Raw genomic sequence first — 17,748 nt, 5'->3', positions numbered from 1 at the left:
AGAATACTGTAGATAAGCCCTCAAAAGCGGTGGCCGTAGCTCGGGACAAACCTAGTGACAGGTTCCCTTTAATTATGCTCAGAGATTCATTTGGTATTCATATACAGTGGGGGAAAAAAAAGTATTTAGTCAGACACCAATTGTGCAAGTTCGCCCACTTAAAAAGATGCTAGAGGCCTGTAATTGACATCATAGGTAGATCACAACTATGAGCGTCAAAATGAGAAAAGAAATCCAGAAAATCACCTTGTCTGAGTTAGCAAGATTTATTTTGCAAATTATGGTGGAAAATAAGTATCTGGTCATTAACAAAAGTTCATCTCAATATTTTGTTATATATCCTTTGCTGGCAATGACAGAGGTCAAACGTTTTCTGTAAGTCTTCACAAGGTTGGCACACACTGTCAGTGGTATGTTGGCCCATTACTTCATGCAGATCTCCTCTAGAGCAGTGATGTTTTGGGCCTGTCGCTGGGCAACAGGACTTTTAAATCCCTCCAAAGGTTTTCTGTGGGGCTGAGATCTGGAGCCTGGCTAGGCGACTCCAGGACCTTTATATGCTTCTTACGAAGCCACTCCTTCGTTGCCCTGGCGGTGTGCTTTGGATCATTATCATGGCCCCCTTCATTCTTTCATGTACACGGATCAGCCATCATGGTCACTTTGCAGAGAACAGCCCCAAAGCATGATGTTGCCACCCCCATGCTTCACAGTAGGTATGGTGTTCTTTGCATGCAACTCAGCTTTCTGTCTCCTCCAAACACGACGAGTTTGTTTCTACCAAACAGTTCTAATTTGGTTTTATCAGACCATATGACATTCTCCCAATACTCTTCTGGATAATCCAAATGCTCTCTTGCAAACTTCAGATGGGCCCGGACATGTACTGGCTTAAGCAGGGGGACATGTCTGGCACTGCAGGATCTGAGTCCCTGGCGGCGTAGTGTGATACTGATGGTTGCCTTTGTTATAGTGGTCCCAGCTCTATGCAGGTCATTCACTAGGGCCCCCTGTGTGGTTATGGGATTTTTGCTCACCATTCTTGTGATCATTACCCCACGGGGTGAGATCTTGCGTGGAGCCCCAGATCGAGGGAGATTAGCAGTGGTCTTGTATGTCTTCCATTTTCTTATTATTGCTCCCACAGTTGATTTCATCACACCAATCTGCTTTCGTATTGCAGATTCAGTCTTCCCAGCTTGGTGCAGGGCTACAATTTTGTTTCTGGTGTCATTCGATAGCTCTTTGGTCTTCACCATAGTGGCGTTTGGAGTGTGACTGTTTGAGGTTGTGGACAGGTGTCTTTTATACTGATAAGTTCAAACAGGTGCTATTACTACAGGTAATTAGTGGAGGACAGAGGAGCCTCTTAAAGAAGAAGATACAGGTCTGTGAGAGCCAGAAATCTTGCATGTTTTTAGGTGGCCAAATACTTATTGTCCACCATAATTTGCAAAATAGATCTTGCCAAATCAGACAAGGTGATTTTCTGGATTTGTTTTCTCATGTTGACGCTCATAGTTGTGGTCTACCTATGATGTCAATTACAGGTCTTTCTCATCTTTTTAAGTGGGAGAACTTGCACAATTGGTGGCTGACTAAATACTTTTTCCCCCACTGTATATGAATACCAAATGCATACAATACAGACAAGAAATACATAGCACAGACATCAGATACACAATATAGACATTAAACATACAATAGACAACAAATACAGAATGTACACAACAAATAGACAGTAACATCACTATAAAGTGCTAAAATAATTTCAATATACAGAACCCAAATGCCATAATACAGTGCTCAAATAATTAAAAATAAATAATATCAATATACAGTTAAACAATTTCCAACTGCATACAGTGCCTGCATATGTCCCCAAAAGCCCATCAATTAATACCAGTATAAAGTGCTAAAAAAGTACTAATATATCAAAAATACCAATACATGCCAAAAAATCCCAACTAATCCCAACTAAAAACTGTCCAGTATAGAGTGCTTAAATAATGTAGAACAAAATCATTATACAAGACTAAAATAACTTAAAAATTCAGAGCCCAAATAGTAACAAGATGTAGTGCTTAAATAAGTGAAAAAAAAAATTATAATAAATAGATATCTCACTTTTCCAGCTAACTAATGCCACATACTGTGCCCAAATAATGAGTATTTAGCGCCCAAATATTACCAGTCAAATTTATAGCAAAAAACTTCAGAAATTTGTCTACCATACCCTGCCCTTACTAATTTTAACACAATAAACATATATAATTGAGGAAAATTTCACGGGCAACAAAGACACTGCTTGAAAATAGTCAGGTCTTTTCTGTACTAACATATGGATGTGAAACCTGGACGATAAAGAAACAGAAGAAGACTCTACGCCTTCGAATGTGGTGCAGGAGAAGGATGCCATCAATAGCATGGATGGCAAGAAGAACAAATAAATTAAGTGTCGGGAATCGTTCTGGTAGGCAAGCGCAAAGACTCAGTAATGAGGCACAAGCAGGTTGTGCAGTCCAAGCTAAGTGTTTTATTCACATTGGCAGCAGAAAAAAAACAGTCTTCCGCTAAATAGGAAAACAAAGCAATTGTCTAGCTTGTTAACAAAGTAGATTAGTGTCCGGACATTCCAGTCCGTTCAGGTCTGATGTTGCCACAAAACATCCCTCAACTTTTCCCCACCAAAACACATACACGCACTAAAGAGTTATGGCTGTTTATGCTGTCCTACGTTCTTTAGCTGAGCAATTCGGGAGTTGCCCCAAAAACCTGGAATGGCAGAGAAGGTCTAGGCCAAGGCTTGACCTCCTTCCCTGCTTTTTACCAGTGCGAGAGGTACTTGCTGGAAGGAGAATACCATATTTTTCTAATTATAAGTCGCACTATTCTCCCCCCAAATTTGTGAGGAAAATGGGTATGCATCGTATAATCCAAATGTAGCAGGAGTGGGGTGATACCGAGAGCCGAGGAGGGGGTTTTCCCGGTGGTGTGAATCTGCGGGACTTTCATAAAATGTCAGCAGTGAGCGGATTCCCCTTCTCATTGATTTCCTTGCTTTGGGCTTTGAGAAAATGGCCGCCGGAGGTGCAGCTTGAGATCTCGGATGCTCACTGCCGACATTTTATGAAAGCCCAGGGCCCGCAAACTTGTATCAATGGGACACCCCCTCCTCCCAGCCTAGCTTCCTGCAGCAGCGACTCTGCCTTCTGCCTCCTGTGACCTGGCTGCACTGCAGCCGCCACTCCCAGTAAACTACGGTTAAATCAGACAATAAGACTCAACCATTTTACAATTATTTTCCTCCCCAAAATTTGGGGTACGTCTTATGGACCTGTCTGCAAAATACGGTATCTCCCATCCAGCATCATATCCCTCACTGAATCACACAAGCCAGACATGTTACTTGAAACGAGGATCACCAAGCTTTGACTTGCCTACTTTGGACACATCATACAAAGGGAGCAATCACTGGAGAAGGACATCATGGTCGGAAGAATCGTAGGAATAAGGCGAAGAGGAAGACCAGCAACCCGATGGTGGAGAAGACCCTGGTGGACCTATTTAGGCTTGCACAAGATTGATCTTCCTGAAGAGCATTCATCCATCATGTTGCCATGGCTCGGGATCGAGCTGAAGGTCGTTAATAATAATATACACATACTGTATATACATATACACACATATACTTGCACACCTACATACAGTTGTGTTCAAAAGTTTACATACCCTGGCAGAAATTTTGTTTTCTTGGCCTCTTTACTGAGTATATGAATGATAACACCAAAATTTGTTCTCCACTTATGGTTAATGGTGGGTGAAGCCATTTATTGTTTAACTACTGTGTTTTCTCTTTTTAAATCCTAATGACAACCCAAAACATCCAAATGAGCCTGATCTAAAGTTTACATATCCTGATGATTTTGGCCTGATGACATGCACAGAAGTTGACACAAATTAGTTTGAATGGCTACTAAAGGTAACATCCTCACCTGTGACCTGTTTGATTGTAATCATTGTGTGTGCATACAAGCTGAGTGAGTTTCTGGGATCCAGACTCTTGCATCTTTCATCCAGCCACTGACATTTCTGGATTGTGAGTCATGGGGAAAGCAAAAGAACTGTCAACGGATCTACGGGAAAAGGTAGTTGAACTGTAAAAAAACAGGAAAGGGATACAAAAAGATATCCAAGGAATTGATAATGCCAATCAGCAGCGTTCAAACTGTGATTAACAAATGGAAAATCAGGGGTTCTGTAAAAACAAAACCACGGTCAGGTAGACCAAAAATTTCATCCACAACTGACATTAAAATCGTTCGGGATGCGCCGCGCTTTTTCTTCAGTATGTAAACTATTACATGACAAAGGCAATCGTTTTGCTCTTCTCTACCCTGCACGCCTTCGGGTGGCACTTCAAAGAAAACCATTATTTTTTTGATGACCCAGATAAAGCATTAGAGGAAGTTGAACGGCTTCCTCTCCGGTCACTTGACTCTGATTTGTAGCCATGTGTTATTTTGAGGTTTGATTTTGAGCTTATGGCTTGATCTATATTGAACTTTTGTTCTTTTCTCATGTTTTTCATTCTAGGGGATACCATTAGTTAAGATAACGTAACCCAATGTTTACATTTTTGGTTTATAAGTTGTTTCTCAGTTCAGTTGGGGTTTGGGGGTGGGGGGTGGGCTTCCTCTCCTTGGGCATGCTCTATGTCCAGTCTGTCACGATCCATGCTGGATTGTGACAGATAAAAGCACTAGTAACCTTTTTTTTCCTTTAAGCTGTTTGTTTAAAGTTAGGTTTGCCCCCAGTGGCCATTAGGGTCATTACACAGTGGTGTCTTTAGTTCTAGTTTTGCCCCCGATGATTGCTAGTATTATTACACGGGAATCACTAGCAGGTGTTATTGCTCTGGCTCTTGCTTTAAAGGAGAGTCAGGTGGTCTCACTCACTTTTGGTGATATTGGTCATTTCCAACCGTCCTTGGTGGAGGAAGGAGCTAGAGAAGAGTTCCTTGCAGCTCAGTCAGAGTCCTGGTGTGGAAGGAGCAACAGTGAGGAGTTCCTTGCAGCTCTGACAAAGCTTTGGTGAAGTAGCAGCTATTCAGGAGGAAAGCTGCACTCAGGTGCTGGACTCTGTTGCTGGGAGCAATAGCAACAGAGCAAAGCTAAGTGGTTTTTCCCTGTATGTAACTTTCCTTATGTGTGTTTTAGTGCAGTGGTGGGATTAGGTTCTGCACCGTCCAATTTATTAGAAAGGGATAGGTGCAGGGCGAGCTAGGGTTTTTAGGTATCCTGCTTGTCGCCAGGTGCGGAACCTGCCTAGGGACAGTCAGGAGTGTAGAGACACTGACTCAGGGGAGTGCAGGAGGTCTCCACGTCCCCGTTCCCTATTGCAGGACCCTTCATTGTATCGGTTTCCCTGGTGTTTCCCTTATCTCTGTAAATTCGCCCTGCTGGAGGCGGTGTATCCAGGGTCACGGGTGTCATAGAAATTCGCCCTGCTGGAGGCGGAGTATCCAGTCACCCGTGACATCACATTATCACCATCCATACATTTTTTTTTCTGCTGAGCCATGGACCCTATGCAGACCTCTGCCCAAATTCTGCAAATCTTTACTGATGAGATTAGGGGGCGGGTGGTGAGTTGGTGCAGCAACTGCAGCTGTTGGTGGGCTTTGGGGGCTTGGTTCAGGAACGGGCTCAGCCAGAACCCAAGATATCCCTCCCTGACAGGTTTTCTGGAGGGAGAGATCAATTCTTGGTTTTTCAGCAAGCCTGCAAATTATACTTCAGGCTACGCCCTTGTTCATCAGGGAGTGAAGAGCAACGGGTGGGAATCATTATGTCCCTTCTTAAGGGGGATCCCCAATCCTGGGCCTTCTCCCTGCCGGACGATTCACCATCATTAGAGTCCATGGATGAGTTTTTTGCGACTTTGGCGCTAGTGTATGGGGATCCTGATGGCGTCTCCCTGGCGGAATCTCGACTCCGTATGTATAAACCGGGAGCCCGGGTTGCTGAGGAGTACTGCTCAGAGTTTAGGAGGTGGGCCACTGACACTCTGTGGAATGACCCTGCACTTAGGAGTCAATTTGTGCAGGGTTTGTCTCCAAAGTTGCAGGATTCTCTGGTACAGTACGCCGCCCCCAGGTCGCTGGAGGCCGCCATGTCCCTTGCCATCCAGGTGGATAGACACCTTAGGGAGAGACATACACAAAATGTGCCCCCTGTTGTCCTCGCTAGGGAGGAGGACCCACCAGTGCGGATGGAGGAACCCAGGCAGCCCGGTGTTGTTGGTGCAAAAAAGGGGTTGGCTGTGGCTCGCCGCGGTGGGAGGGTATGCTTTTCCTGTGGGAAGCCGGTCCATTTCATGGGAGCCTGCCCAGTGCGTGCCAAGTCTCCAGACGAACCCATGCAAGTAGGAGGAGCTAGTTTGTGTACAGGGCTGCCTACGGTTCAGGGAGTGGTGTCGGCATGTTTCTACTGCAGGCAGACTGGTCATGTCCTTAAGGCTTGCCCTGCACGCTCCAAATTATCTCTGCCATCTCAGGAGCCGCATTCCCCTGGTCGCTTGGAGGGAGGCGACCAGGGAGTGTACATTTCCTCCATTTTACCCTCCCAAGGTACTATGTCAGCTGAGGTTTTGGCTGGTGGGGTACCGGAGGTGATACCGGTGCTTGTGGACAGTGGATGCTCGCTTTGTCCAGACTCATGGCCTGAGGTGTAGGATGCTAGTCCAACCTATAAGCGTCCAGGCCATTAACTCTGCTCCACTGAGCCAGGGGAGCTTGACTCAAGTCTTTGAAATATCCGTCTCACTCACTTTTGGTGATATTGGTCATTTCCAACCGTGCTTGGTGGAGGAAGGAGCTAGAGAAGAGTTCCTTGCAGCTCAGTCACAGTCCTGGTGTGGAAGGAGCAACAGTGAGGAGTTCCTTGCAGCTCTGACAAAGCTTTGGTGAAGTAGCAGCTATTCAGGAGGAAAGCTGCACTCAGGTGCTGGACTCTGTTGCTGGGAGCAATAGCAACAGAGCAAAGCTAAGTGGTTTTTCCCTGTTTGTAACTTTCCTTATGTGTGTTTTAGTGCAGTGGTGGGATTAGTTTCTGCAACGTCCAATTCATTAGAAAGGGATAGGTGCAGGGCGAGCTGGGGTTTTTTGGTATCCTGCTCGTCGCCATGTGCGGAACCTGCCTAGGGACCGTCAGGAGTGTAGAGACACTGACTCAGGGGAGTGCAGGAGGTCTCCACGTCCCGTTCCCTATTGCAGGGCCCTCCATTGTATCGGTTTCCCTTGTTTTTCCCTTATCTCTGTAAATTCGCCCTACTGGAGGAGGTGTATCCAGATACACGTGTAACTATTGAAATTCACCTGCTGGAGGCGGTGTATCCGGCTGCACGTTTCATTGTTTAAATTCGCCCTGCTGGAGGCGGTGTATCCAGGGTCACGGGTGTCCTAGATATTCGCCCTGCTGGAGGCGGAGTATCCAGTCACCCGTGACATCACACAGTCTTTTTGGCTAACTTGGGTTGGTAGGTTTGCTGGCTGGGACAGACCTTTGCCCAACTACTCTTTTTTTTCCATTTCTATGTTCTTGCCCCAGTGTGGGATAGGTTAACATGGCCGCCCCTAATAACATAGCTTCTCACATTAATATACGCTCCATCGAACTTCTATCATGGAATGTGGCAGGCCTCAATTCACCGGTCAAGTGCAGAAAAGTACTAGATCACATTACTCATCTACGCCCCCATATTGTCTTTTTACAAGAAACTCATTGGCTATGCAGGGGTCACCCAGCGCTCCATAATAGACATTATGTGGAGTGCTTGGAGGCTTTCTTTGCACAGGAAAAACGTGGTGTGGCCATTTTGTTTCATAAGGATCTCGATTATTCTATACAGGATGTGGTGACGGACCAGGCAGAGCAATATATATTAGTCAGAGCTATTATTGAACAGCCGGAATATTGCCTTATAAATGTTTATGCACCCAATACTACTAGCCCTTCCTTCTTTGCTAAACTTGAAGAGATGGTTCACGGCTGGCATCCTACCAATATATTATTGGGTGGAGATTTAAACGCCCTTCATGATGCTTTTTTAGACAGATCTGCCCCCCTGCCCGCATCTCTCCCTCCATGCTGAGTGATTTCTAAATGGTTAAACAGGCTTGACCTGGTCGATGCCTGGAGGTGCTGCCACCCTACGGAAAGAGAATATACCTTCTATTCTAGGGTACATGATGTTTACACTCGAATTGATTATTGGCTAACTTCTGACTCTCTTCTTTCCCTTCTAAAAACAGTTGACATTCTCCCTTCAATTTTCTCAGACCACTCCCCGGTCTTTCTTACTCTAGAACTCCCCACTAATAGATCTGTGTCTTTGCACTGGCGCTTGCCCTCTTATCTCTATACTTCAGATGATTTGAAGCGCTATATGACAGGCTGGTGGGAGACTTTCGTGGAGAACGTGGAACACTTGGATGATATCAATCTATTTTGGGCCACTGCTAAAACAGTACTTAGGGGACATGTTATCTCTTGTGTCCCAGAAAAAAAGGACGTTGTCCTCCTTGCGGCCTTACTTAGACCAGCTCACTCAGTCATATAGAGACTTTAAATTTTATAATACTCCCTCCTGCAGAGAGGCTTACCTGACAGCTAAACAAAATTTAAATACCCTATTACATGAGCAGGCACACAACCAATTAGCTCATCAACATAACTGTTATTTTCGTTGGGGTAACAAACCAGGCCGTCTTCTGGCGTCTTTAATGAAGCCATTCAAAGCGGCTACTAGGGTTCCCAATATTGCCTTACCCGATGGCTCGATCACTCATGACTCAACCCAAATTTGTGCGGTTTTAGAGACTTTTATGCAGATCTCTATGGCCCATTCTGGACTCTCAGGAGGATGGATATGCATTGCTAGACAAGGCTTGTCCACCAAGGCTTTCTGACTCTCAGAGGAAGATCCTAAACCAACCAATTTCTTCTGAGGAGGTAAGATCAGTCATTAAATCTTCAAAACTGCATAAAGCACCTGGCCCAGATGGGTTCTCGATAGAGTTTTATAAACTGTTACAACCCTTAATTACTCCACACCTCACTTCTCTTTTTAACCATATGTTGGACTCGGGTTCTCTGCCGGATAGATTTAATAAAGCCTGTCTGTCATTACTTCTAAAACCGGGCAAAGATCCGCTTCTCCCTGCCTCGTACCGCCCTATTTCCCTTTTAAATTTTGATTTTAAATTGCTCACCAAAATCATGGTTACTAGATTACAGTCTATGCTTCCTGATATTCTTACCTCATCTCAAACGGGCTTTGTCCATGGTTGGTCTATCACTTACAATATCAGGATGGCGTTAACGGCCATCATACATAGTTATCAGGCTAGGGCCAAGCAGAATATACTGGTCAGCCTCGACGCTGATAAGGCTTTCGACCGTGTGTCCTGGTCTCATCTTATCAGAACTCTGAAGTATAGACTGTTTGGCTGTACCTTTTTTAATTTTATACGCACAATTTACACTAACTCCCAATCGTCGATTTGGCTTAATGGTATCCAGTCAATCTCTTTTTCCATCTTCAGAGGGAAGAGGCAGGGCTGTCCTCTGTCTCCTTTGTTGTTTAATATTTCCCTTGATCCCTTACTAAGATATCTGGAGATGATCCCTTCCTTTGGAGGCATAGGGGTCGGTCACCATACACTTAAAACGTAGGCATTTGCTGACGATATCTTACTCATGATATCCAATCCTAAGGAATTCATTTCTTCTATAATGGACGCCTTTAGTGAATTTGGAGCAGTTTCGGGATTTCGTATAAACTTAAATCTCATGCTTTAGCTATTTTTAAAACTGCTCGGAAACGGTGGCCGTTCCCTTTTCCCTTTCAGAGAGGAGAGATTCTTTACGTTCTCTTGGCGTGGACCTACCATCAAATCCTCATGATATCTATAAATTAAATATTCAGCCTCTTATTTCTGTACTTATATAAGAAATTCAGTCCAGGAAAAACCTTAAATTATCCTTTGCAGGTAAAGCCCATCTAATTAAAATGATCTCTTTCTCTAAAATACTCTTTCCTTTACAGACGCTCCCAGTTCTACTTTCTAAAGCTGATGATAGGCTACTGACGTGAGCCTTCCGCCAATTATTTGGGGCTCAGAATGGAGCTCTAGAATTAGTGTTTTTAAGCTGCAGCAAACCAAATCTTTGGGTGGACTTAATCTCCCAAATTTACGCCTCTACAGTATAGCGGCTGCTCTTCGCCATTCCCTAGATTGGATATACGCCTTTAATCGCTTCACTAATACCTCAATAGATGAGGCCATGTGTAGACCCTTCAGCCTCCCAGCATTGCTTCATCTACGAAATGCTGAAATTCCAGTGGAGGTTAGAGATAATCCTCTATTATTGTCGGTAATCTTAGGATGGCGTCAAGCTAGACAAGTTAGCGGTCTTGACCCCCAAATATTGATGTTTCTTCCCTTTCAAGGTAACCCCTCTTTTCTACAAGGCAAGCCACCTCCCATTTACAAGGAGCTTGGAAACAATGGGTGTAGACTGGTCCGAGATACGTTAACAAATAATCAATGCCTTCTTACCTTAGAGGACATGGTTTTCAAATACCCAATCCTTACAGAAGACAATTTTACTATCTCTCAAAAAAGACATTACGTAAGCTCAATATTGCGAGACATACCAGATGATGCTAGAACACACCCTCTAAATTTAATATCCATTAAAGCCCAAATGGGAACTTATTCTATGAGTCTTATATATAAATCATTAAAACCTTTTATACATTGGTCAGACTCTTCACCAGGACCAGGAAAATGGGTTGCTCAATTAACGAACTGTATTAACTCTATATTACCATATAACAGTTACATAACCATGTCTCTTATGATATTTCATAGATCATACATCTCCCCGGAGTTCAAGTCTAAAATGTCCCCCTCGGGGGACTATCCCTGCCCTTATATGTTAATAATATTGCATAAATGTTCTTCTATTATGTTATTGGACATTATATGTATACTTTGTATTACACTCAATAAAGACGGTTTAAAAAAAAAAAAAAATTGTTCGGGATGCAAAGAAAAACCCACAAATAACATCAGCTGATATACTGGACTCTCTGAAAACTAGCGGTGTGGCTGTTTCAAGATGCACAATAAGGAGGCACTTGAAGAAAAATGGGCTGCATGGTCGAGTTGCCTGAAGAAAGCCATTACTGCGCAAATGCCACAAAGTATCTCACCTACAATACGTAAATCAGCACAGAGACAAGCCTCAAAACTTCTGGAACAAGGTAATTTGGAGTGATAATTGAACTTTTTGGCCACAACCATAAACGTTACATTTGGAGAGAAGTCAACAAGGCCTATGATGAAAGGAAGACCATTCCTACTGTAAAGCGCGGAGGTGGATCACTAGTGTTTTGGGGATGTGTGAGCTACAAAGGCAAAGGAAACAGTCAAAGTTGAAGGAAAGATGAGTGCTGCACATTATCAGTAAATACTGGAGGCAAATTCGCAATCATCAGCCTGGAAGCTGCGCATGGGACGTACTTGGACGTTCCAACATGACAACAATCCAAGACACCCGGCCAAGTCGACCTGTCATTGGCTACAGCAGAACAAAGTGAAGGTTCTGGAGTGGCCATCTCTGGGGAGATGCATCCACTGACCGAGACAATGGCAATATTAAAATAAATGGAACAGTAAAATATTTAATCAGTTCACTCGATATGTCTTTAGGCGCTTGAAATTATGCGATTATTATTTATTAATTTGCTAATTTTTGTAAAAAAAAACTATGAAATATATCTATTAATTGATCCAGAAGGCCTAGGGGGGCATATAAATGAAAACAGCTTTAGTAGTTACTATGGAATAATTAAACTAAGCTCTTCATTCCCTCGATGGAGGGGTGGGGAGACTGTCTAGCCTTTTAAGCTGCAGACAGTGGGACACCTCATGTTTAATTTTAAAATTTATAAATGAGGGTCCGGAATAAACCACTCTGTAAAGAATGACAGAGCTCACCCCCAGGGGAGACAAAGCACCAAGCAATATCTGTGCACATTTGTGCCAAACCCTACATATTCAGCCAATCCTCCTTATCAATATACCAAGCCATTGTATCAAATGGACCATTGATCCTATCTTACACACACATACACACACACACAGATACACATTATATATTAATATACACACACATATACACACCCACATATACATATATAGTTGTTTGAAAAAGTGTTTGCCCCATTCCTGATTTCCTATTCTTTTGCATGTTTTTCACAATTAAATGTTTCAGATAATCAAACAAATGTAGATATTAGACAAAGATTACACAAGTAAACACAAAATGCAGTTTTTAAATGAAGGTCTTTATTATTAATGGAAAAAGAAATCCAAACCTACAGGGCAATGTGTGAAAAAGTGATTGCGCCCCCCCGTTCCCCCACCTTAAAACATGAGTTCAAATTCCCTAGCCAAACGCAGGCCTGATTAAGGTCATACCTGTTCTCAATCAAGAATTCACTTAAATAGGACCTGCCTGACAAAGTGAAGTAGACCAAAAGGTAAAAAGGAACATTCTCACCTGAAAGATTGTTCAGTGTTCAGCAGTGGATACCATTACAAAAAGCTTAGAAAAAATCATGGAGTCATCACTACAACTGTAGAACCACATAATATACCTCAGCTGATGCAGAACCTCATAACACACACATCTGCTGCTGCAGAACCTCATAATACACTCCAGCTGCTGCAGAAACTCAAAATACACACTGCAGCTGCTGCACTGCCTCATGATACACCTCAGCGGCTGCAGAACCTCATAATACACACTTCAGCTGCTGTAGTACCTCATAATACACCTCAGCGGCTGTATAATCTCATAATACACATCAGCTGCTGCAGAAACTCATAATAGACCTTAGCTGCTGCAGAACCTCACAGTACACACCTCAGCTGCTGCAGAACGTCTTCATAAACACCTCGCTGGTGACATCACATGTAATTGCTAGAATCGCTCTCATTACTACACTGAACCATTATATGATGGTCGTATTTGGAGACAGAAGTGATGGCCGCCATCTAATGTAACATGAGGATTTTCAGATTTTGTTCCTGACATTTGCCCAAGATAAGCCAACCGGTCATCAGATTCCTGGTCCCTGACCCCCAGCAGCAGGAGTCAGACTCTGTTGCGTTACTGTGGCCTTGTTTGTGTTAGGCCAGGGTCACACATGCGAGAAACTCGCATGAGTATCGCATCTTAATACCCGGCACTGCCGCCGGCTTTCGGACAGGAGCGCTCAGCTGCATAGAAATACATGCAGCCGCACAGTGGTCCCGAGTGCCGGCGGCAGTGCCGGTTATTGAGACGCGAGACTCGTGCGAGTTTCTCGCAAGTGTGACCCCGGCCTTAGTCCAGGTGTACAACAGTGCCCGGACTGAGCAGAGACTCTTATGAGGCTGTAAGTTCTGCACAGGAGACCCGCAGTCAGTTGAGGCATTGCGATCAGTATACGGACTGTGAAATATGCTCGTCTGGGCCCAGTCTGACACTGAGGCGCTGCCACATTTCAGTACAAACTATTAATAGCCACTGGGAGTATGTGAGGTCGGGCTCCGTAGCTGTTCAGCACCCTTATACTGCCAGGTCTCCCCTGTGTTTGTTATTTTTTAGGTTGACACTGACCTGCCAAATCCTGAAGGTGTGTAATGTCCTCACTGTCAGAATTCTCCTCCGCTTGTTTTGAGCGGTTGTCACGTGACCGCTCATATGAGATTTGCATACTTGCGTTTGCCGTGCTGACCAGATATGTGGAGCCTTTTTCAATACAAATAAATTGAGTGAGGCCGGACCTGTCTAGTCAGAACATGGATATATATTTAAAGGGTAGCTTCACTAATTTTATATTCCTCAACATTGAAATTTGAACACCAAGAAGGAAAACTCATAGAATTATGGAAATCACAGGATGGATTGATCTGTAAGTGATAAATTAATTTTTGGAATGTGGAAGTAAAGAATAAACATTTACTTTTCTTTCACAAAAATTGTCCTTTAGACTTAGACCTAATTTTTTTTGCTTTTTCCCACAAAAATCATTTAGCTACAAATTTTGTATTTTCACAAAGGCAAAAGGAGAAAATGGACCCCAAAGTTTGTTGTTCAATTTCTCCTGAGTTCACCGATACCCCATATGTGGTCGAAAACTACCTTTGAGGCACAGTGCAAAGCTCAGAAGGGAAGAGGTGCCATATTACAGATTTCGCTTGAGGGTGCCAGAACATCAGAAGAGCCCATAAGTGACCCTATTTTACCAATTAAACCTCTCAATAATTTCATCTAGGGGTGCAGTGAGTATATTGACACCACAGGTGGGTCACAGACCTTTATATCATTGGGCAGTGAAGAAAAATAATTTACATTTTTACCACCAAGATTGTGTGTTAGCCCCGAGTTTTATATTTTCATACTGGGAAATGGGTAGAAATGGCACCAAAATTTGCCCCACAATTTCTGCTGAATGTAGAAATACCCCATATGTGGCTGTACAGTACTGCTTTGCCATATGGAGAGACTCGGGAGGGACAGAGCGCCATTTGTCTCCTGGAGCACAGATTTTCCTAGACTATATAGAGCCCCTAAGTGCTAGAAAAGCAGAATCCCCCTTCAAGTGACCCCATTTTGGAAATTATAACCCTTTGGGAATTTATCTACAGATGTAGTGATGATTCTGACTCCATGCGTGTTTTCCAGAAACAGGCAACAGTGGATGTTGCTCAGTGAAAATTGCTAACTGCCGTTGTAGTGACCTGTACGTTGCAGCCACCAGTACATTATGCCCAGCTTGTGCTTCTGGAGACACACACCTGTGAATTAGGCGTGCTCTCCTATCTACAGAAATGCCAAACATGCCAAAAAAAACCAGGCAGGTCCGCCATAGTCCACAAATGGAAGCCTGAAAAACATAAAAAGAGAGAAATAAAGACAAGACACTGTTCCTCATTCTTTAATGTATTAGAAAACAAAAAGTTCCCACTCAGGATCGATGTAGTCCATGGCGTTCCCACGATGATCCCCGAATCTGATGACCAAAGGCTATGGAGCCTTGTTCAGAGAACAAAGCTGCATAGACTGTAGCCAGAACCACTCTGGGTCTCCATGTGCTCCTCGTGACTCAGTGAATGTGATGAGTGGTGACGTTAACAGCTACACTGCTCAGAGTCGCCAAGTCACGCTACCTTCTATATAGTACTCCATACAGTATAATGGCCTCATATAGTGCCCCACATTATAATGGCCCCATATAGTGCCCCACATTATAATGGCCCCATATAATGCACCACAGTATAATGACTCCATACAGTGCCCCACAGTATAATGGCCCCATATAGTGATCCAAGGTAGAATAGCTCCATATGGTGCCCCTCAGTATAATGAAACCATATATAGCTTATAATGTGGCCCATTGAATAATGCCCCCATATAGTATCCCACAGTATATTGACCCTATACAGTGCACCACAGTATAATTGCCCCACATAGCACTCAGCATATTGCCCTCTATACAATACATGGCTCTGCTATATTAGTTTACAGTAGTAGAGCAGAGCTGTGTCAGTGTGTTCAGAGCACAGCAGCTTGATTTCCCTGCTCTGAACATATCGGCGGTGATCAGGAGCCTGTACCGTACTACTGATGACTGACAGTGACCACTTCATCCTGGACCTCCATTCCCCACCACCTCCTCTCTCTAGCAGCTGCTGTTATCGCAAGCACTGAGCAGTGTTGGCAGTGACATTGGGAAAGTGCAGCCTGCAGCATACACTGCGGGATACACAAAGATGGGGCTGATCTCTTCTCAGAGGTGTGACCTGGACAGCCCAGCGGGAGGCATCACAATACAAGAGATGCGGTAAGGTAAGGTGGTAAGGTGACCACAGTATCTTATGCCATTACACACAAACGGAAGCCCCTAGTGGCTATAGAAAATAACATTGAGATAAAAAAGTATTAAAGCAGTGAATTTAATTTTGCATTAAAAATAATTGATTATCAATAATTATTAATACAAAATTAAAAATCGTGGCACCTTCCCTTTAATACTGAATAAATCAAGATGTTTCGAAAATTTTGTTTCCGTTTTTTCATCATTTGCATATCATGTTTATCCATCCAGTGATTTCCATAATTCCATAACTTTTCCTTCTTGGTGTTGCAATTTCAATGTCGAGGAGTGTATGTTGATAACTTATCCAAATACAACTGTAGAATGGCTTAAAGCGAACCTGTCAGCAGCATTTTGCTTCATTAACCCCTTAAGCCCCAAGGGTGGTTTGCACGTTAATGCCCGGGCCAATTTTTACAATTCTGACCACTGTCCCTTTATGAGGTAATAACTCTGGAACACTTCCATGGATCCCGGTGATTCTGACATTGTTTTCTCGTGACATATTGTACTTCATGTTAGTGGTAAAATTTCATTCAAATAACTTGCGTTTATTTGTGAAAAAAATGGAAATTTGGCGAAAATTTTGAAAATTTCACAATTTTCCAACTTTGAATTTGTATGCCCTTAAATCACAGAGATATGGCACACAAAAAATTTGATAAGTAACATTTCCCACATGTTTACTTTACATCAGCACAATTTTGGAACCAAAATTTTTTTTGTTAGGAAGTTATAAGGGTTAAAAATTGACCAGCGATTTCTCATTTTTGCAACACGATTTTATTTTTACGGACCGCATCACATTTGAAGCCACTTTGAGGGGTCTATATGATAGAAAATACCCAAAAGTGACACCATTCTAAAAACTGCACCCCTCAAGGTGCTCAAAACCACATTCAAGAAGTTTTTTAACCCTTTAGGTGCGTCACAGGAATTTTTTGAATATTAAAAAAAAAATGAACATTTAACTTTTTTTCACAAAAAAAATACTTCAGGTTCAATTTTTTTTATTTTACCAAGGGTAACAGGAGAAATTGGACTGCAAAAGTTATTGTGCAATTTGTCCTGAGTACGCTGATACCTGATATGTGGGGGGGAACCACTGTTTCTGCGCATGGCAGAGCTTGGAAGGGAAGGAGCACCATTTGACTTTTTCAACGCAGAATTGGCTGAAATTGAGATCAGACGCCATGTTGCGTTTGGAGAGCCACTGATGTGCCCAAACAGTGGAAACCCCCCAATTATAACTCCAACCCTAACCCCAACACACCCCTAACCCTAATCTCAGCCCTAACTCTAACGGGAAAATGGAAATAAATACATTTTCTTTTAATTTTATTATTTTTCCCTTACTAAGAGGGTGATGACGCGGGGTTTGATTTACTATTTATGGCGGGTTTTTATTTTTGGCAGCCATCACATGCTAAAAAACGCTTTTTATTGTAAAAATAATTTTTGCATCACCACATATTGAGAGCTATAATTTTTCCGTATTTTGACCCACCGAGTCATATGAGGTCTTAATTTTTGAGGGACGAGTTGACGTTTTTATTGGTACCATTTTCGGGCACGTGACATTTTTTGATCGCTTTTTATTCCGATTTTTGGGCCGCAGAATGAACAAAAACCAGCGTTTCATGAATTTCTTTTGGGGGGTGCGTTTACACCGTTCCGCCTGCGGTAAAATTGATAAAGCGGTTTTATTCTTCGGGTCAGTACGGTTACAGCGATACCTCATTTAGGTCG

This window comes from Dendrobates tinctorius, unplaced genomic scaffold (assembly GCF_039654945.1).
Source record: "Dendrobates tinctorius isolate UK_male_01 unplaced genomic scaffold, ASM3965494v1 ptg000014l, whole genome shotgun sequence".
NCBI lineage: Eukaryota > Metazoa > Chordata > Amphibia > Anura > Dendrobatidae > Dendrobates > Dendrobates tinctorius.
This window is presented reverse-complemented; position numbering follows the sequence as displayed.